The sequence below is a fragment of the Puma concolor genome, chromosome A2 (genome assembly GCF_028749965.1).
Source record: "Puma concolor isolate L17-30 chromosome A2, mPumCon1.1.hap2, whole genome shotgun sequence".
Taxonomy (NCBI): Eukaryota; Metazoa; Chordata; class Mammalia; order Carnivora; family Felidae; genus Puma; species Puma concolor.
The window spans coordinates 6,652,390-6,674,811 of record NC_141668.1 but is presented as its reverse complement, the minus strand read 5'-3'; the positions used below and the strand labels follow the sequence as shown (position 1 = coordinate 6,674,811).

The window sequence follows — 22,422 nt, the reverse complement described above, 5'->3', positions numbered from 1 at the left end:
GAAATATAAACACTAAAAATCAATCCACATAAATACTAGAAGAAACTCAGACAAATCCTTTGTAACCTAGGGGTGGGGCAACTCTTTCTAAGATTTGAAAGATTGTAAGGAAAAGGATTCATACATCTCACTACATAAAGACCTAAAAGACAATGGGAGACAACGAACATCACAAACAATTAAAATACGAATGTCAGATTATATCAAAGAGGGTTAATTCTCCCCTTACACAAAGAATACCTAAAAGCAGAGAGGCAAATTCCAACAGCTCGATAGAAAATGGAGCAAGACATAGGAATAGACAGTTCAAAGAAAAAAAAGAAATGCCAATGCTCCTCAACTATGTAAAAATATATGAACACTCCCTTAAAGTAGAGAAAAATAAATCCAACATAGGAAAAGAAAATAACTAAATATAGTAAATTAAAATTACACTGAGATACTATTTCTCCACTTATGGATTTGGCAAAAATCCAAAAATTTGCTGCTATAATCAGTCAGTAAAGGTTTAGAGGATACAGGTTCTCTTCTCCATGGCTAATGAAATTGAAAAACAGTCTAAAACCTACAGAGGAGAAATTAGCAATATCATACAAATTACATATACATTTATTCTTGGATTGTGAGTCCCAATTTTAGGATTTATGCCTGTAGTGGTAAAGGGCAGATCACCCCTAAACGTGCAATGTTGGCATACAGACTATTTTTTTTTTTTAATTTTACATTTATTTTGGAGAAACAGAGTGAGACAAAGCGTGAGCGGGGGAGGGGCAGAGAGAGAAGAAGACACTGAATCTGAAGCAGGCCCCAGGCTCCAAAAATCGGTTAGCACAGAGCCTGACACGGGGCTGGAACCCACGAACTGTGGAGATCATGACCTGAGCGAAGACGGACGCTCAACCGACTGAGACACCCAGGCGCCCCGGGAATACTGACTATTTTAAATAAAAGTAACTTAAGATACAGCCTGTGTGGGAAGATTACTAAGACCCTCTTCTGTCCCCCTGCAAGCAGGAAACAAATCTCCCGTGTAAAATGTGCCCTTCCTGTCCCAGGAGGTAAAGAAACACCCTTATGACAAGGGGTGGGAGATTTAGAGCCAAGAAGACTGTATAAACAGCCCGCTACTTTCTACTAATTTACTACCCCAGCCCAAAGTCCCCTTAGAATTCCTCCCTAACCGATGCTCCCAAAGTTAAGTTTTCCCTGTTTTGTCAATCCCTCACAGATCCATCGTCTCTTTGCCTAAAAAGTATAAAAACTGCCTGCCTTGGTCAATTCTCTAGGTCTTAGATTCATTACTGAGCATGTGTGCCCACTGCTTTTTTTTCTCTTGTTAATCTGCCTCAAGTGAATGTAATTCTTAGTGCAGCTGGAAGACCTTGAAGGGTAGAGGAAGAAGTTCCCCTTCCTTATGTCCCAGAGCTACACTGACAAAAACACAGGAAAAGATTCGGCATATGTTTATTCTCTGTGTCACTATTTGTAATAATTAAAGACAAAAAATCCACCAAATACCCACCAGTAGGAGTCTGGTTGAATAAACTAAGGTATATACACACAGTGATGTACTATCCAACTGTAGAAAGGAATAAGAAATACCTCTCTATGCCAGGATGGAGAGATGTCCAGGATATTTCACTAAGCAAAAAAAAAAAAAAAAAAAAAAAAAAAAGGCAAAACGAAGAAAATATTTAGTTTACTGTCATTTCTCTAGTGGGGAGGAACATGAACTGTAGGTACAAAATACAACGTATATTTCATGCACATGAAAAAGCAATGGCAGATCATCTGAACCGCCACAAAGACATTGCTGACAGACAGATGGGAAGAATAAGGTGGGGGTCAGGGTAGAAGGTGGAAACTACTTTGAATATACTTCGATTTCATAGATTTGTCTTGAAAGCATGTACTTCCTTCTTTTTGAGAGTTCGAATTACAGCTCTTTTCCCTTATGAAAAACCTACATGTGTACCTGCTGTTGATGGCTGAAATACATTCAAAGAGGATTTTTCATTTGTACAAAAAAAAGCTGAACATGAATACAGCGTTCCGCATTTGTTTTACAGCCAGTTGAGCTAATAGAGAGGCCGAGTGGGCAGTTGTCCACGCCAAAGAAACTTGAAAATGCAGTTGCTTCATTGGCTAATGTCCTAATGGGATATAGTGTAAGGCCAAATAGGGGGAAAAAACGTCAAGAAAATCTTAAATTGCTTTCAGGAATCCTGTCCTATACTTAGCTTTTTGTGCACATGTGTAGTTTTGAAGCCCAAGGACAAACCCAGTGGCAATGAACACCCTTAGCACCCATACTGTGCCCTTCAAATGCCATTTCCCACCAAAAACATTAAGAATCTTAGGAGAACGTACCGATTCTAGATCTGGGCCAAGAAACGTGCAAGTGGATCCTAGACTATCTAGTCATACTAGAAAGTGGGGATGCTATCAAAAACTACTCAGACCGTGGGATGCCTGGCTAGCTCTGTCAATACAGCATGCATCTCTGGATCCCACGTTCATGAGTTCTAGCCCCACATTGGGTGCAGAGATCACTTTCAAAAAACAATTTTTGGATCTCACTGAAAGGACTACAGAGCCAACTTGAAGAGGCTGACTGGACAGAGATGGGGTAATTTGAGTACCAATGAGAATAATAATTTCAATGGATTAAAATTCATCAAATATGTTGAAGTTCATGAATTCATAACAATACCAACATCGCAAAAGAAGTGAAGTGTTCTCTTTGGGGTATGCTGGGAAATGATGTCATCAGTCTGAACATGGACAAAAAAGAATCAAGCATTCCTTTTGTCTTATTCACTACACCTTATGGAAATGAAAGTATGATTCAGGGGAACTTTCTTTTTAAAGGATTATGCCATGCAATAAATGAAGAAAGAATGATAGAATTATAATATTATAATTTGCGACCGTTAATGAAACAAAGTTACTCTAGGCTATCATTACTGTCTGCTACATAACAGAAAGAGACAGAATATATGAGGTGCCTTCTGATGGACGTTTACAACTGCACCTATGAAATATTGCCACCCAAATAACCAGGCAAGCCTTAATCTGATCAAGCCTCTCCTTAAATTTAAATTTATACAAACACTGAAACTAGAAGAACATGTCATATGACGTCTTGAGGATTTAACGAGCAAAATGTACACTGTCCAATTCTCTTGGACAAAGATCAACCGTTTCTTTAAAAGAAACATTTTACAAAAAGAAACAGAAAGGTGAAAACTTATTTATCAAATTAAACTTAAGAGATATGAAAGAATTGCAATTTATGAACCGTATTTGGAGCTGATTTCATTTAAAAAAAAATTTTTTTTTAATGTTTATTTATTTTTGAGAGAGAAAGAGACAGAATGCTAGTGGGTTAGGGGCAGAGAGAGAGGGAGACCCAGAAGCAGAAGCAGGCTCCAGGCTTTGAGCTGTCAGCACAGAGACCGACTCGGGGCTCGAACTCACGAGCTGTGAGATCATGACCTGAGCCGAAGTCAGACACACAACCGACTGAGCCACCCAGGCACCCCTGATTTCAATTTTAAAATCTATGAGACAATCTGGGGATTGGAATACACCTGGTAATTGTTTAAAAATTCTAGTTGCTTTCTGAAGTCTGATCATGGTATATTTTAATGACCTTTATCTCCCAGACATACATATGTAAATATTTACTGATAAAATGATACAATTTTTAGTATTCTAGTAATTTTTAGTATTCTAATGTTTGAAGTGTATTAATTATTTAATTAATTTATCTCTACACCCAGTGTGGGGCTCGAACTCACAACCCTGAGATCAAGAGTCCCATGCTCTTCCCACAGAGTCAGATAGGCGCCCCCACTCTAATTTTTTAAATGAGGAAATAGATGGGGCTCAGAAATGCTGAGAAAGTTGCCCAAGGTCACTGCGCTAATGGGCTTTGGGCAGAGGAGGGATCCAATGCAAAGTATATCTGACCCCTACGCTCATGCATAACCCTTGCAAGCTCTGGCCTCTTCCTGGTTCCTTCTCAGGTCCTTGATTCTACATTTCTGTTTACATTGGATCAGAAATAGATCATGGGAGGCCAGGGGAGGTAGATCACTCTCTGTCCAGAAATGTGAACTGGTAGCACCCCTGGAATTAGGGAAGGCAACCAAAGGGCTTCATGCACATTTGTTTTCTATAGAATAGCTCATTCTCTCCCCAAGGCACCCCTTCCTTACCTCCTCTGTCACACTGTCGATCATACCATTTCTCTCCTTAAATGTGGCAAAGGACACCGCCAGCTGAATTCTAGACTTCCTGTGCCATTTGTGACCTGGGTATCCCGGGGAATTTGATAAAACCACATGCACACTGTCTGGGATTCAGATTTTCTTTCACGAAAGAGAGGGATTGGGCCAGACTTGTCTCTAAATTGCCTTCCAGCTCTAAAGACCTGCCTTGAGGACACTAGTTTCCCACTAAGGGAAATAGATGGGGTGTCAGGCAGCACTCACTCTGTCATGACAGCAACTGATGGAAGATATGCTGTTCAGCAAGTTTGTCCTGATAAATAGGAGACGTGTGGACATGGGCCACTCAATCTCCTCAGTCCCACCCTACCTTCTACCAAGACCCCTGTGGTAGCATCCTCATTGCTGGGCTGCTGGCACAGTACCCGGTCCCTTCTAGGACCAGAACCCACACCCATGCACACCCCTATGTCCTGCTGCCCCTCACGGTTCCATTGCTCTGAGGCCAGGCTCACCTTGTTTTGAAGGAGCTGAGTTCCCCATTGTTCTCCAAAGGTGTAAGCTTTTTCTCCATGTGCCTGCTCTCACACCAAATTTTCCAAACCTATGTTTGTTGTTTGGGGTTATACTGGTGGATCCCAAAGGCCCTTATTACATGACCCAAATCATGCACACAGAGCCAGGCATGGTGTTGGATCATCTTCCCTGCATGGCGTGGGAGACTCTGGGGTGATTCTAGGAAGAAGAAACTCAAATATATGGTTAGATGTGTCCAAATTTAGAGCCTGAGATACTTCCCAGTATTGTATCATATGGGTTTTCATGAGAGTCTTTCATGAAGGTCTCAAGTTACTCATTAAAAATTTACCAGCCTTCAGGTACAAAGCCAAGAGTCTAAAGCATTGGGAGCCAAGAGAAAAAAAGGAAGATGTGGCCTGGAAAAAGTCTTCCAATGACCATACACCTTCTCTAGTTTTCTTCATATGGTTCTTTCAAGCCCCAAAATATGCATGACCTGACAAGAAAAGATGCACCCAGGGAGGAGATCAAACTTTCCCCTACAACCTTCCTACTTTCCTCTACCCCAGACCCAGGCACAGGTAGATTTTCCCAGATTTAGCCAGTGCATCCATTCCAACCTGCTCTGGAAACTTTGAGATGAAAGGCAGATGGTCAAACCTCTCATGGTTGACCAGCTCTTCCAATTGTCTCTTGCATCATCATAAAATTATAAGGTTTTTGATTATACATTTTTGTTCACTACATTGAGACATGGGATTACTTGATGCTCACACTTGAAGGTGGGTACTAAGAGAATGAAATGTGGCAGGAAGTAGTGGACAATGGGGTGGCAACCCATGGAGGGAAGCAGCTAGATTTGGAAATTATTGTATTAATACTATATTATTGGTCCATATCATTAGACCAGTTATTGGTGCTAATGACGTGGAGGGCCCCAGGTAACTGTTTTCCAACTTGCAATAAAGACACAGATGGGGACCAGCTATGTAATTTGCAAAGTCTGGCACAAAAGGAATATGCCAGGCCCTTTGTCAAAAACAAACAAAAAAAAAATTAAGAATTTCAAGATGACATCAATAGAACAGTAAACCCTTCTAAGTACAGGGCCCTGCGCAACGGCACGGGTCACATACCCATGAACTTGGTCTTGATGAGGCTACATTCATAAAAGTCTAGAGGAGAGCTAGAATCATATGTCCTCCCCAAAATATCTCTACCATTTCCTATTTTCATTTCAAGCTACATATTCCTTGAGTGAAACTTGTCTTTGGATGTTTTCATGGTTAGCTAATTGCTTCTCCAGGTATTATGCTCAGGTACGCTGTTAAGTTCCCTAGAGGGAACAGGAGACTAGTTGACACAGAATCCATGGATGCCACAAGAAATCAGATGCGGGTCTCAAATGGTAACAGCCTTGTGATCCTTGGTCAAAAAGGAGCATGTGGCCCCCATCAGTCCCATCCTGAGCCCTAAGTTAGGAGTGATCTCCTTCTACAAGATTCTGCATAGAAGCAGTGTAGCCCCCTATCTGTATTGTTCACTTAGCCACGCTCCTGATCATTGAGGGCTTCCTTCCACTTGCACCTATGCTGTGAGCCACAGGCCTCTCCACAGCTTGTCTCCTCCTGCAACTCCAGAAACAGAACTTTGAACCCAGGATCTTGCTCCTTACACATAGTCAGAAGCAGAGAGATAAATGTGGACAAAGCCACAGCTTCCTTTTTTATGTTTTCCTTTGATTCTTTCCAATTCACACACACACGCAGAAATGTGGATATAATGAATTTTCAAAAGGTGTGAGGTCATTAAGAGACATTCTTTGAATTCTGTAGGAGTCTTCTTGTGGGGCTCAGGGTGTTTTCTGCTGCTCAGATCTAGATAATCTCAAAGCTCAACTTATTAAAATAGTGCAGAAATACTAACTGTAGTTTAAAAGAATCGTTCCCCATTGTCCTGTTTCTTCTACATATCGTCTTTGGAACCTTGGTGGATCCGTTTCCTATTGCCTCCATAGCAAATTCCTAAAACATTAGTAGCTGAAAACAATATAAACTTCATCTTCTACAGTTATGGAGTACAAAAGCATGGAGTTAGTCTTATGGAGATAAAATCAAGGTCTTGCAGAGCTGGTTCTTTCTGGAGGCTCCAGGAGAGAATCCATCCTTTGCCTCTTACATCTTCTAGAAGCTGCCAGCTGTCCTGGGCTTGTGGCCACATCACACCAATCTCACATTGCCTTCTTGCCTCTCCTTAGAAGAACCTTTCTGATTACATCTGGGGCCCACCCAGATAATCCAGAATAATCTCCCCATCTCAAAGTCATTAACTTAATCACATCTGCAAAGATGCTTATGGAATAAGGTAACATTCACAGGCTCTGGGGATTATAGTGTGGCCATCTTTCGGGGGCCACCATTCAGCCTGCCACATTTGGGTCAGTTAACCTCTCTGCAACTCACTTCCCTAATCTTTAAAATGGAATACTTACTTCAGACGGTCATTGTGAAACCAGATAAATTTGTACATATGAAGTGGTACTCAAGCCACAGTGATCACTAGGTATTAGTTAGAAGTAGTAATAGAACCTTCTATACTAGTCTCATAGATTACCCCTCTAAGGCTCACGTACATATCAGAGATGCTGTCTTAATCAGCTTGCATAACCATAATACCACAGCCTGGGAGCAGGAACAAGAGGAATTCATTTCTCACAGTTCTGGAGACTGGGCAACACAAGCCCAATGTGCCAGCAAACTTGTTTCCCTGGGGAAGGCTCACTTCCTGATATGCGAATGGCACCGTCTCATCGTGTCCATACATGATGGAGCGAGGAAGCAACTCTCTGCTATCTCTTCTTACAAGGGCACAAATCCCGTCAAGAGGACCCCAGATTCATGAACTCATGGAAACCCACTTAGGTAACCCCAAATACCATCATGTTGGGTGTTAGGGATTCTGGCACCTTCTGTCTTAGAGCTAAATAAATCTAGTCACTTCTACTTTGTATCAACCTGTTTTAAGTGGATATCGCTCAAGGTTTCCTGGTTTCTCCCCACTGGGTACCTGAGAATGTGACCTTCTCTGGAGCACGGTCTCTGTGATGTCATGTCATGAAGTTAAGGTTGAGCCCTACTCCAATGCCTGGAATCGTTTCATTCACAGTGAGAGAAGTTTACACACAGATACACACAGAGAACACCATGTGACAAAAGAGGCAGAGATTCGAGTGAAGCACCTAGAAGGCAAAGAACAAAGCAGGCCAGCCAGCACCAGAAGCTAAGACGCAGCAAAGAAGGATCCTTCCCCAGAGACTTCATGGAGAGTATGGCCCTGCGAACGTCTCAGTTTGGCACTTGTAGCCTGTGCCAGTGAGACAGTGGCCATAACAATGAGACAGTAAGTTTCTGCTCTTTAAGCAACAGTTTGTGGTCATTTGTTACAGCAGCTCCTGGGGGAACTAATATAGATTTTAAGGCCAAGAAGTAGGGTCCTGCTCTGGTAATTACCTAAAATGTAGGAGTCGTTTTGAAATTGAGTAATGCATGGAGGCTCGAAGAATTGTGAGGTACATGATAAAAAGAAAGGCCTAAGAGGATGTCGGTGGTAGGATGAACATCAAGGTCACTTTCTGATGAGGTCCCAGAGAGAGGTGGGGACCACGCTGCTGGACATTGGAAGGACGATGGCACTTGCTATAAAATGGCAGGGGGCAGGGGGCAGGGAGGCGGGCTAAACTGAGGTGGGCTGCTGGGTGGAGAGTAGACCATGTAAGTGATGAACCTGAATATTTAGCTGAGGAGAATTCCGAGAACAATGTGAAAGATGTGGCCTGGTCTCTCCTTGCTGCTTCTAATGAAATGCGTGAGGAGAGAGAGTGGTAGCCTGTCTCCAGCCAAGGAGCACCAAGATGGCCAGCTGCCAGCAGAGCCCGGGAAGAAGCAGGTAAGGTCCTCCCCTCAAGGCTTCAGAGAGCGCACGCCTCTTCTGGCATCTTGACTTTGGACTCCAGGAGCTACCACACAATCCATGTCTCAGCTGTTTCAACTGGAGTTTGGACAACCTGTCGTGCAGTGTTAGGCATCCAGTATGTCCCCTCCACCTTGCCCCTGCCTGCTTTCTTGTGCCATCATCTGAGAAACCCAAATGTCTCCCCTTCTGTGGCATGGTATGAACAGGGCAAATCTTCTAGACTACATTCTTCCTCATTCCCGCCACATTTCTGGCCCAGATAGACCCCGGGTCTCCCTGATGAGAGAGAGCTTGGAGCTTTCTCAGAATTTAGATTTCAGTCCTCTAAAGAATTCTCTTTTAGGAAACAATTATACAACACCAAAACAAAAGCTAACAATTGTTTCTTTTAAAGAGACACACAGGTTGGGGCGCCTGGGTGGCGCAGTCGGTTAAGCATCCGACTTCAGCCAGGTCACGATCTCGCGGTCCGTGAGTTCGAGCCCCGCGTCGGGCTCTGGGCTGATGGCTCAGAGCCTGGAGCCTGTTTCCTATTCTGTGTCTCCCTCTCTCTCTGCCCCTCCCCTGTTCATGCTCTGTCTCTCTCTGTCCCAAAAATAAATAAACGTTGGAAAAAAAATTTTTTTTTAAAAATAAAATAAAAAAAAAAATAAAGAGACACACAGGAATTTAAGGCCTGGGAGTGCGGTTAGGGCCTCCTGAACTCTTAAGGCAAACAGGCAGACTGTCAGGGTGCCATGAGCTGGGGGGTCAGAGGTAAAAGCGGACCCCGGTCCCAGCAGCAACAATAAATCCCTCACTCTTACAGAATACCAACACCGCACAAAAGGACTATTTTCTCTTAATCAGCAAAAATGGCTCCTTAATATATGAAAATCAGTCAGTGGAAAAGTGTGTGGGCCTGATTCTGCCACGATCAAGATCTATGGCTTGGAGAAATCCCAAACACAAACAGACCCCAAAAAAACACAATCCCCATATGCCCCAGTATCTTTACGGATGAGAAGTCCTAGATTGTCTCAATTCAATGCCACCTACAGAACAGCATCATGCGAGACTATCTGGGCCTCTCCCAATGAGGACGAATCCCAAGACTCTCCCCCCCAGCATGATTCATGAGCCTGGGTCCACTTACCCACACAACTTCTCAGGTGTTTGTTGGCTGTAGTTATAAATCTCCAGGTGGAACAGGGGCATGTGGTCCCCAAAGGGAGACCTTGAGGAGGGCCCAGTCCCAGGACTCCTGGCTGGAGGGCCCACGTGTGAATATGAGTATGTGCCTTCTTTCCCCAGGGCTTTGATGTCCCAAGGGCCATCAGTAATAGACACTTACAGATGGTTATGGACATCACCTTTATTTACCAGCCAACACCAACAGCCATGAACACAAGAAGCAAAGGCACAGGCATGTTTCACCCCAACTTCTCTGCTACTCTCCACACACACAGCATCCTTCCTCACTCATCTGCCTAGACTTTCCAGACCCAACCACCAAACTCCACAGCCTTTGCTTGGATGGCCCCTGGATTCTTAACCATTCCTCAGTAATAACAGTGGAAGAGGCAGTTCAGGAGAATGGGGGTCAGGGAAAGAACTCACAGGCTGCCAGGACCAGCTGACAGATTTCAGTGATCTGCCCTCTCTGGGATTTACAACAAAGTTGGCACGGTTTCTGCTGTTACCTTCATTTATTTCTTTTGGTTTCAACTTAACATCTTTTATTGCTTCACTCTCATCTTTGTGGAGTGTCTCGAGTGATTTATTACAAATGATAAACACGGTAAATAAATCTTTAACGAGGGATAAAGGAGACTGTTATATTTATGGCACCAGATCACAGCACAGTTTTTTCTGTTATTGTTTCCCACAGTCTCTTCCATTTTCAAGAAATGGGTAACAGGGTGATTTCTCGTAAATTCACTCGTGCACAGAAATCCAGACATCTCACCTCAGCCCTAGCAATTTCCTGCCTCACCTCTCCCGAGTCTGTCTTACTCATCAGGCCACAGAGGTGAGGTCACAGGTTCATGTCTTCTCATTTGTGGCTGCTCTTGTGCTCAAAAGGGATTGGGGCAGGAAAGCAGGGCCAAGGAGGAAACCCAGCATGGAGGTCTCACTGGTCTCTGCACAGGATTCTTTTCCCATCTCTCTCCAGGCTGGTGCTGGCCTGAGGATGAGGTGGACGTCTTCCTGGCAATCACCAACCAGGGCCGATTCAAAGAAATCACAGCAGCTGGCTTTTTTGACCCTGATGTGGGCCAAACAAGTCAGTTCTGCTCTATATTAGAACAGGTGCACACGGATGCTGCTACCTTCCAAAATTTTGACCAATTTTTCTACTGGTTGTTTGTTCACTGATTGATTCATTGATTAAAGTTTATTTATTAATTTTGAGAGAGAGAGAGAGAGAGTGAGGAGGGGAGGGACAGATAAAGAGGAGAGAGAGGATCCCAAGCTCACTCCTTGCCAGCACAGAGCCCGACGCAGTGCTTGAATTCACAAACAGTGAGATCATGACCTGAACTGAAACCAGGAGTCAGATGCTCAAGCAAATAGCCACCCACGTCCCCCCACGTTTTAACAATTGTTCACTCAAAACATAAATAGCTAACAAACAGCCAAGCAGCTTTATTATTTTTGACTATTATTTATTCAGCAGGAAGAAATAGAACTTGAAAGTGGCACTGAAGGGGTGCCTGGGTGGCGCAGTCGGTTAAGCGTCCGACTTCAGCCAGGTCACGATCTCGCGGTCCGTGAGTTCGAGCCCCGCGTCAGGCTCTGGGCTGATGGCTCGGAGCCTGGAGCCTGTTTCCGATTCTGTGTCTCCCTCTCTCTCTGCTTCTCCCCCGTTCATGCTCTGTCTCTCTCTGTCCCAAAAATAAAAAAAAAAAATAAAAAAAAAAAAAAAGAAAGTGGCACTGAAATGACTCATGTCCAAGCTGTTAAAGAATATAAATGACTCTTTGGAAATACAGGGAGAGGCCAGCATCTCTCTCACCCTCTGCAAGTTCACCATATCTGCAGTTAGTCAGACAGCAGGACTCCGTATAAAGACGGCTGTCTGTAAGATGGTGGTAACTGCTGCCTGGCTCCCTTTTCACGCTGTTTCGTTTAACTATAATAAGACACCACAAGGGGAAGACAAAACAAGGCAAACTCCAGGCAGCCAGCAGGAAGGAAGAAGGGGAGGGTTGGCAATGTGGCCAGAGTTTGACCCAAAAGTAAGACAGGCTTCCATATGTCCTGGAGGAACCCTACAGACCTAGTACTGGTGGGACAGCCATAAGTGGTGCAACGTATATATTTTTAAAAATATATTAAAGTCTCTTAAAGTTGTTCTAAGATCATTCAGCAAAGGAAGAAACACCTATTAAAAAAAAAAGTCTACTAAATAGTAGTAAGAACAGTGAGTCTGTGACACTTACCATAAGCTGCTTCCTCCCTTCCAACACACACTCAGCTCCTCTGGAAGGAAACTGCATTCTGGGAGCTGTGGCCAAGAAGCTGGGGCTCCCTGTCCACTCAGCCTTTCAGCAAAAGAACAGTATCTTGAGAGGAATCAGCTGGAGGTCAGTAGGTTTAACCGCCGGGTATAGTATGGACAGACAGAGTGGTTAGGGAAAGACGGAGAGTGGGGCTAAGACAACTGTCACCTCCCGGGACTGTGCAGGCCCAGGCTGCAGCCTCTGAGGAGAGACACCAGAGGTTTCACCCTGCAGGGGAAGCAGACTTCACCAGGAGAGTCCAGCCAAACACGCAAACCCCCTGCACAAAGTTGCAGTGAAGCGACCAGAGCAGATATCCTTGTCTTATCTCTGATCACAGGGGCAAAGCTCTCAGCCTTTCATCAAGTATGGTACCAGTGGTGGGAGTTTTCACACTGATTTCCTTCAGTTCTTCCAACATGCTTAGAATTGCTCTTTGGAAGCCCTGTCTCTGAATCCAATATCCAGGGCCTCTGCCAGGCAATTCCTGTGGCCTCAGTTTTTCCAGTATATGGGTCACACCTTCCTGTTTCCTTGTACATCTTCAGGTGTTGTTAAAAACTGGGTATTTGAGGTAACATGGTGTAGTGAATCTGGATACTGATTCCCTTTCTGCCTTTCTAGGCCTTGATTTGCTGCTGTCTGTGTGTCCATAAGAATACAGAAATTGCTTTTTTAAACAACAAAATAGAAATTATGCAGCGTAAAAATATGACTGAAATGAAAATTTTATTAGTGGAGCTCAACGATAGATTTCAATGGGCAGAACAAAGATTCAGTGAATTTGAAGATGTAATAATTATAAACACACATGAACTTCACAATTGAGCCCCAAACACAGGAAGCAAAAAATAACGGGCGTCAAGGAGAAATAGACAATTCAACAACAAGCTGTAGACTTCAATGTCCACGTTGAACACCGCGTACCACAGCTAATCAGAAGGTCAAAACAGAAACAGAAGATGTGACCCACAGATAAACCAACTAGACCTAACACTAGAGCACTTTACCCAACGAAGTAGATTATGCATTCTGTTCAGGTACACAGAGAACGTTCTCCTAAATATGACCAATAGGACATAAAATGAGCCTCAATAAATCTCAGAGACTTGAAATCCTAGAGTATAACAGGGGGTAAGATCCTTTACATCAGTCTTGACAATAATTTTTTGGGTTTGACCACAAAAGCAAAGGCAGCGACAGATAAAATGATCAAGTGAGATTACATCCAACTAATAAGCTTCTGCCTGGCAAAGGAAACCATCAACATAACAAAAAGGCAGCCCACTGAATGGGAGAAAGTATTTGCAAATCATATATTTGATAAAGGGTTAATACCCAAAATACATAAAGAACTCATAAAATTAATAGCAAAATCCGAGCAATTTATTTAAAAAGGACAGAGGAACCAAACAGGCATTTTCCCAAAGAGGACACACAGGTGGCACATAGGTGCATGGAGATGTGCTCAGTATCACCATCATCAGGGGAAACGCATATCAAAACCACAATGAGGTATCGCCTCACACCTGTTAGAATGACTATCATCAAGAAGACAAGAGGTAACAAGTGTTAGGGAAGATGTGGAGAAAAGGGAAGCCTTGTGCACTGTGCATGGGACGCAAATTGGTGCAGCCACTGTGGAAAACAGTATGGACGGTCCTCCAAAAATTATAGGTAGAATTACATTTGATCCGGCAATCCCACTTCTGGGTATTTATCCAAAAGAAATGAAAGCAAGATCTCAAAGAAAGATCTGCACTCACAAGCTCCCTGCAGCATTGCTCACACTACCCAAGATGTGGAAGCAACCTAAGGGTCCAACTATGGGTTCTGTGAAAAGAAAGAGGAACATCTTGTCATTTGCAACAACAGGGTCGAACTTGAGGGCATTATCGTAAGCGAAACATGTCGAACAGAGAAAAACAAATACTGTATGATATCACTTTTATGTGGAATTTTAAAAAGCCAAACTGATAGAAATGGAGAGTAGAACAGTGGTGACCAGGTGCTTGGGATGGGGGGGGTGGGGAGACATTGGTCAAAGACTACAAAGTTCCAGTTATAAGATGATTAAGTTGTGGGGATCTAACGTGCAGCAGAGTGACTATAGCTCATCCCAGTGTATCATACCTTAATAGTTACAAGAGAGTAGATGATCTTAAATGTTCTCACTCAAAACAAGAGTAATGGTAAATATGTGATGTGATGCAGGTGTTAGCTAATAATACTGTGGTGACAATTATTTTGCAATATAGAGTGTATCAAATCAACACATTGCACCCTTTAAAATTACACAGTGTTACATTTCAGTTATATCTCAATAAAGCTGGATAGGGTGTGGGGGGATAAGGTGGAGGGCCATGGGTTAGGTATCTTCACTAGAGAGAATGAACTGGCAAGACTGGCTAAAAATCAGGCCCCAGAGCATTAGCTTCAGGTTAACTGAAAGCCCTCACTACACACGGGGAGAGTTGACTCCAGAAACTGTGAGTTGGGCAAGATCGCAGAGTTGATTCCAGAACAAACTAGGTCCGGGGCACATAGCACCATACGCTGTTGTAGCCTTCTCTCCACAAATTGTCTGGCTATTTTCCTCTCTCATGACCTCCTGAGAGGAGAAACAGACACTTGGGTCAGAGATACCAACTTGAGGCCAGACTAAGTCTCCTATGAAAATTCCATCCTCTTCCTGCTGTCTGATCTTTAACAGCTGAAAAGACCTCTTTTTCTTTAGGAATGAGGAGATGGCAGAGAGGACCACATTGGTGGCCTTGTCCACACTGATGTCCAGTCAAGGATTCCTCCCTGATTCCTGGGGAAGGAGACTCTCAAGAGGCCATTTTCTAGGAGAACACCCAAAAAGCAAACGGCAACTGGATATAAGAGTAGTGGGCAGGGCCAAAACTGAGCACAGGCCTCAGAAATCTAAACTGCCCTTCACTGAGGTTACAGCCCCTCCCGGGAACAAGATGTGGTGCCACAGCGACCTTCGGAAAGGATCAGCACAGTCCCAAGCAGGGGGTGGGTTGCGCAGTGAAAAGAACTCAAAGGCACCACTCACTGGCCCACCTGGCCCATGTCCTGTCCCTTTAAATCAGCACCACTGGGCCCTCCCTCCCTGGGCTCTGAGACTTCCTCCCTGCTCTGTGCTGGCAGGAACAGCCTCTGTACTCACAACCCAAGGCACAGCACCAGGTCCCGGGTTTCTGCAGCCAACAGCAGGGCCTGTCACCACTTCTGCTAGAAGATGAGCACACACGGGGAGGAAGGGAGCCACCTGGGGCAGAGGGGAGTGGAGGAAGTGGGGGCGGGTAGGAGGGCTGTAAGGAGTTCAGGGCCTGGTTGCAGCTCACTGAGTGGGCGCCTGCATTCTACTACCTCATAGGAAGGGGAGCAGGATCTACAAAGAATAACTTCACCCTTGCAGGCTTTTCAGGGGAGCTCTGAGTTTCAGAACAAGCAAGGGAAGAAGAAATGGTAAGCATCTTCTCCAGCCGTGGAGTGTGCACACTTTTACTTGGGACTACATACTTCGTCCTGCCATGCTCCTCGCCTGGTCAGAAAGGTGTTTGCTAGAAGCACTGTCAGGGCTGAGCACGCTGGAGAAGGCTGCAGACACTCCCTCTGAGGGCATGTGCAGCCAAGGAGAGAGACATTTCTGAGGACAAACAAGTGAGTCTAACCTCAGAACACATCGCAGAGTGGAAATCGTGTCTGTGAGCCGAACCCCACTCACACCCTCCACCTCCTCAGCCCTGTGCACCCCCAGGGACTTGCAGGAGCCAGCAACAGTTATGAACATGGTCTTCAGACCTCTGCAGTACACGTGCTTGTGTGTCCTTGCACATCCCGTCCCCCGCCCAAGTTGCCCAGGGCTCTGTGCGCTGGGAGCCAGCTTCAACCCACACACTGGCTATAAGTGAAGGGCTTGGACAGGATGAATGGCCCAGAAACTCAGAGCAGGGACCTGATGCATTAGAATCACTCAGGGGGTTGGGGAGGGTGCCTCGGTGGCTTGGTCCATTAAGCTTTGAGCCCTGGGATGGATTCTGTGCTGTCAGTTCAATGCTTGGAGCCTGCTTTGGATTCTTCATCTCCCTCTCTCTCTCTCTGAACCTTCCCTGCTCATGCTCTGTCTCACCGTCTCTCAAGAAAATAAGTAAACAATAAAAACAAATTAAAAAAAAAAAAGAAATCCCTCAGGAGGAGGGAGAGAGATACCGTTTTTTAAGTTTATTGTTTGTTTGTTTGTTTGTTTGTTTTTGAAACAGACATGTGAGCAGGGGAGGCACAGATGAAGAAGGAGAGAGAATCCCAAGCCGTCTCCCTGCTATCAGCACAGAGCTTGATGAGGGGCTCAAACCCACTGACCATGAAATCATAAGCTGAACCAAAATTAAGAGTCAGACACTTAACAGACTGAGCCACAAAGGCACCCCCTTTTTTCTTATTAAAGTACAGATCTCCTTGAGGAAGATGGCGGCGTAGGAGGACGCTGGGCTCACCGCGCGTCCTGCTGATCACTTAGATTCCACCTACACCTGCCTAAATAACCCAGAAAACCACCAGAGGATTAGCAGAACGGAGTTGCCGGAGCCAAGCACAGACGAGAGGCCCACGGAAGAGGGTAGGAAGGGCGGCGAGGCGGTGCGCGCTCCACGGACTGGTGGGAGGGAGCCGGGGCGGAGGGGCGGCTCGCCGGCCAAGCAGAGCCCCCGAGTCTGGCTTGCAAAAAGCGGAGGGGCCTGACGGACTGTGTTCCGACAGCAAGCGCGACTTAGCGTCTGGGAAGTCATAAGTTAACAGCTCTGCTCAGAAAGCGGGAAGGCTGGAGGACAAAGGGAAGGAGAGCTGCTGAGCCCCCGGACGACAGAGCTCAGTTTGGTGGGGAACAAAGGCGCTCGCCAGCGCCATCTCCCCCGCCCATCCCCCAGCCAAAATCCCAAAGAGAACCAGTTCCTGCCAGGGAACTTGCTCGCTCCGCGCAAACACCCAACTCTGCGCTTCTGCGGAGCCAAACCTCCGGCAGCGGATCTGACTCCCTCTTGCTGCCACAGGGCCCCTCCTGAAGTGGATCACCTAAGGAGAAGCAAGCTAAGCCTGCCCCTCCTGCCCCTGTGCACCTTGCCTACCCACCCCAGCTAAGACGCCAGATTCCCAGCATCACAAGCCTGGCAGTGTGCAAGTAGCCCAGACAGACCACCCCACCCCACAGTGAATCCCGCCCCTAGGAGAGGGGAAGAGAAGGCACGCACCAGTCTGACTGTGGCCCCAGCGGTGGGCTGGGGGCAGACATCAGGTCTGACTGCGGCTCCGCCCACCAACTCCAGTTATACACCACAGCACAGGGGAAGTGCCCTGCAGGTCCTCACCATGCCAGGGACTATCCAAAATGACCAAGCGGAAGAATTCCCCTCAGAAGAATCTCCAGGAAATAACAACAGCTAATGAGCTGATCAAAAAGGATTTAAATAATATAACAGAAAGTGTATTTAGAATAATAGTCATAAAATTAATCGCTGGGCTTGAAAACAGTATAGCTGACAGCAGAGAATCCCTTGCTACAGAGATCAAGGGACTAAGGAACAGTCACGAGGAGCTGAAAAACGCTTTAAACGAAATGCATAACAAAATGGAAACCACCACGGCTCGGATTGAAGAGGCAGAGGAGAGAATAGGTGAACTAGAAGATAAAGTTATGGAAAAAGAGGAAGCTGAGAAAAAGAGGGATAAAAAAATCCAGGAATATGAGGGGAAAATTAGAGAACTAAGTGATACACTAAAAAGAAATAATATACGCATCATTGGTATCCCAGAGGAGGAAGAGAGAGGGAAAGGTGCTGAAGGGGTACTTGAAGAAATAATAGCTGAGAACTTCCCTGAACTGGGGAAGGAAAAAGGCATTGAAATCCAAGAAGCACAGAGAACTCCCTTCAGACGTAACTTGAATCGATCTTCTGCATGACATATCATAGTGAAACTGGCAAAATACAAGGATAAAGAGAAAATTCTGAAAGCAGCAAGGGGTAAACGTGCCCTCACATATAAAGGGAGACCGATAAGACTCGTGACTGATCTCTCTTTTGAAACTTGGCAGGCCAGAAAGAATTGGCACGAGATTTTCAGTGTGCTAGACAGAAAAAATATGCAGCCGAGAATCCTTTATCCAGCAAGTCTGTCATTTAGAATAGAAGGAGAGATAAAGGTCTTCCCAAACAAACAAAAACTGAAGGAATTTGTCACCACTAAACCAGCCCTACAAGAGATCCTAAGGGGGACCCTGTGAGACAAAGTACCAGAGACATCACTACAAGCATAAAACATACAGACATCACAATGACTCTAAACCCATATCTTTCTATAATAACACTGAATGTAAATGGACTAAATGCGCCAACCAAAAGACATAGGGTATCAGAATGGATAAAAAAACAAGACCCATCTATTTGCTGTCTACAAGAGACTCATTTTAGACCTGAGGACACCTTTAGATTGAGAGTGAGGGGATGGAGAACTATTTATCATGCTACTGGAAGCCAAAAGAAAGCTGGAGTAGCCATCCTTATATCAGACAAACTAGACTTTAAATTAAAGGCTGTAACAAGAGATGAAGAAGGACATTATATAATAGTGACAGGGTCTATCCATCAGGAAGAGCTAACAATTATAAATGTCTATGCGCCGAATACCGGAGCGCCCAAATATATAAAACAATTACTCATAAACACAAGCAACCTTATTGATAAGAATGTGGTAATTGCAGGGGACTTTAACACCCCACTTACAGAAATGGATAGATCATCTAGACACACGATCAATAAAGAAACAAGGGCCCTGAATGAGACATTGGATCAGATGGACTTGACAGATATATTTAGAACTCTGCATCCCAAAGCAACAGAATATACTTTCTTCTCGAGTGCACATGGAACATTCTCCAAGATAGATCATATACTGGGTCACAAAACAGCCCTTCATAAGTTTACAAGAATTGAAATCATACCATGCATACTTTCAGACCACAACGCTATGAAGCTTGAAATCAACCACAGGAAAACGTCTGGAAAACCTCCAAAAGCATGGAGGTTAAAGAACACCCTACTAACGAATGAGTGGGTCAACCAGGCAATTAGAGAAGAAATTAAAAAATATATGGAAACAAACGAAAATGAAAATACAACAATCCAAACGCTTTGGGACACAGCGAAGGCAGTCCTGAGAGGAAAATACATTGCAATCCAGGCCTATCTCAAGAAACAAGAAAAATCCCAAATACAAAATCTAACAGCACACCTAAAGGAACTAGAAGCAGAACAGCAAAGGCAGCCTAAACCCAGCAGAAGAAGAGAAATAATAAAGATCAGAGCAGAAATAAACAATATAGAATCTAAAAAAACTGTAGAGCAGATCAATGAAACCAAGAGTTGGTTTTTTGAAAAAATAAACAAAATTGACAAACCTCTAGCCAGGCTTCTCAAAAAGAAAAGGGAGATGACCCAAATAGATAAAATCATGAATGAAAATGGAATTATTACAACCAATCCCTCAGAGATACAAACAATTATCAGGGAATACTATGAAAAATTATATGCCAACAAATTGGACAACCTAGAAGAAATGGACAAATTCCTGAACACCCACACTCTTCCAAAACTCAATCAGGAGGAAATAGAAAGCTTGAACAGACCCATCACCAGCGAAGAAATTGAATCGGTTATCAAAAATCTCCCAACAAATAAGAGTCCAGGACCAGATGGCTTCCCAGGGGAGTTCTACCAGACGTTTAAAGCAGAGATAATACCTATCCTTCTCAAGCTATTCCAAGAAATAGAAAGGGAAGGAAAACTTCCAGACTCATTCTATGAAGCCAGTATTACTTTGATTCCTAAACCAGACAGAGACCCAGTAAAAAAAGAGAACTACCGGCCAATATCCCTGATGAATATGGATGCAAAAATTCTCAATAAGATACTAGCAAATCGAATTCAACGGCATATAAAAAGAATTATTCACCATGATCAAGTGGGATTCATTCCTGGGATGCAGGGCTGGTTCAACATTCGCAAATCAATCAACGTGATACATCACATTAACAAAAAAAAAGAGAAGAACCATATGATCGTGTCAATCGATGCAGAAAAGGCCTTTGACAAAATCCAGCACCCTTTCTTAATAAAAACTCTTGAGAAAGTCGGGATAGAAGGAACATACTTAAAGATCATAAAAGCCATTTATGAAAAGCCCACAGCTAACATCATCCTCAACGGGGAAAAACTGAGAGCTTTTTCCCTGAGATCAGGAACATGACAGGGATGCCCACTCTCACCGCTGTTGTTTAACATAGTGCTGGAAGTGCTAGCATCAGCAATCAGACAACAAAAGGAAATCAAAGGTGTCAAATTGGCAAAGATGAAGTCAAGCTTTCGCTCTTTGCAGATGACATGATATTATACATGGAAAATCCGATAGACTCCACCAAAAGTCTGCTAGAACTGATACATGAATTCAGCAAAGTTGCAGGATACAAAATCAATGTACAGAAATCAGTTGCATTCTTATACACTAACAATGAAGCAACAGAAAGACAAATAAAGAAACTGATCCCATTCACAATTGCACAAAGAAGCATAAAATACCTAGGAATCAATCTAACCAAAGATGTAAAGGATCTGTATGCTGAAAACTATAGAAAGCTTATGAAGGTAATTGAAGAAGATTTAAAGAAATGGAAAGACATTCCCTGCTCATGGATTGGAAGAATAAATATTGTCAAAATGTCAATACTACCCAAAGCTATCTACACATTCAATGCAATCCCAATCAAAATTGCACCAGCATTCTTCTCGAAACTAGAACAAGCAATCCTAAAATTCATATGGAACCACAAAAGGCCCCGAATAGCCAAAGTAATTTTGAAGAAGAAGACCAAAGCAGGAGGCATCACAATCCCAGACTTTAGCCTCTACTACAAAGCTGTCATCATCAAGACAGCATGGTATTGGCACAAAAACAGACACATAGACCAATGGAATAGAATAGAAACCCCGGAACTAGACCCACAAACGTACGGCCAACTCATCTTTGACAAAGCAGGAAAGAACATCCAATGGAAAAAAGACAGTCTCTTCAACAAATGGTGCTGGGAGAACTGGACAGCAACATGCAGAAGGTTGAAACTAGACCACTTTCTCACACCATTCACAAAAATAAACTCAAAATGGATAAAGGACCTGAATGTGAGACAGGAAACCATCAAAACCTTAGAGGAGAAAGCAGGAAAAGACCTCTCTGACCTCAGCCGTAGCAATCTCTTACTCGACACATCCCCAAAGGCAAGGGAATTAAAAGCAAAAGTGAATTACTGGGACCTTATGAAGATAAAAAGCTTCTGCACAGCAAAGGAAACAACCAACAAAACTAAAAGGCAACCAACGGAATGGGAAAAGATATTTGCAAATGACATATCGGACAAAGGGCTAGTATCCAAAATCTATAAAGAGCTCACCAAACTCCACACCCGAAAAGCAAATAACCCAGTGAAGAAATGGGCAGAAAACATGAATAGACACTTCTCTAAAGAAGACATCCGGATGGCCAACAGGCACATGAAAAGATGTTCAGCGTCGCTCCTTATCAGGGAAATACAAATCAAAACCACACTCAGATATCACCTCACGCCAGTCAGAGTGGCCAAAATGAACAAATCAGGAGACTATAGATGCTGGAGAGGATGTGGAGAAACGGGAACCCTCTTGCACTGTTGGTGGGAATGCAAATTGGTGCAGCCGCTCTGGAAAGCAGTGTGGAGGTTCCTCAGAAAATTAAAAATAGACCTACCCTATGACCCAGCAATAGCACTGCTAGGAATTTATCCAAGGGACACAGGAGTACTGATGCATAGGGGCACTTGTACCCCAATGTTCATAGCAGCACTCTCAACAATAGCCAAATTATGGAAAGAGCCTAAATGTCCATCAACTGATGAATGGATAAAGAAATTGTGGTTTATATACACTATGGAATACTACGTGGCAATGAGAAAAAATGAAATATGGCCTTTTGTAGCAACGTGGATGGAACTGGAGAGTGTGATGCTAAGTGAAATAAGCCATACAGAGAAAGACAGATACCATATGGTTTCACTCTTATGTGGATCCTGAGAAACTTAAGAAAAACCCATGGGGGAGGGGAACAAAAAAAAAAAAAAA

General features: G+C 44.0%; 2 protein-coding genes across 3 annotated transcripts in view; one reads left to right on the top strand and one right to left on the bottom strand.

Annotated features, from left to right (window-relative positions):
- The window catches only part of LOC147582945 (GTPase IMAP family member 7-like), a 252,532-nt gene that overhangs the window by 57,796 nt on the left and 172,314 nt on the right, over positions 1-22,422 (bottom strand). The gene's annotated exons all lie outside the window — the stretch shown is intronic.
- Positions 1-22,422, top strand: part of LOC147582951 (GTPase IMAP family member 7-like) — a 226,695-nt gene that overhangs the window by 159,658 nt on the left and 44,615 nt on the right. The gene's annotated exons all lie outside the window — the stretch shown is intronic.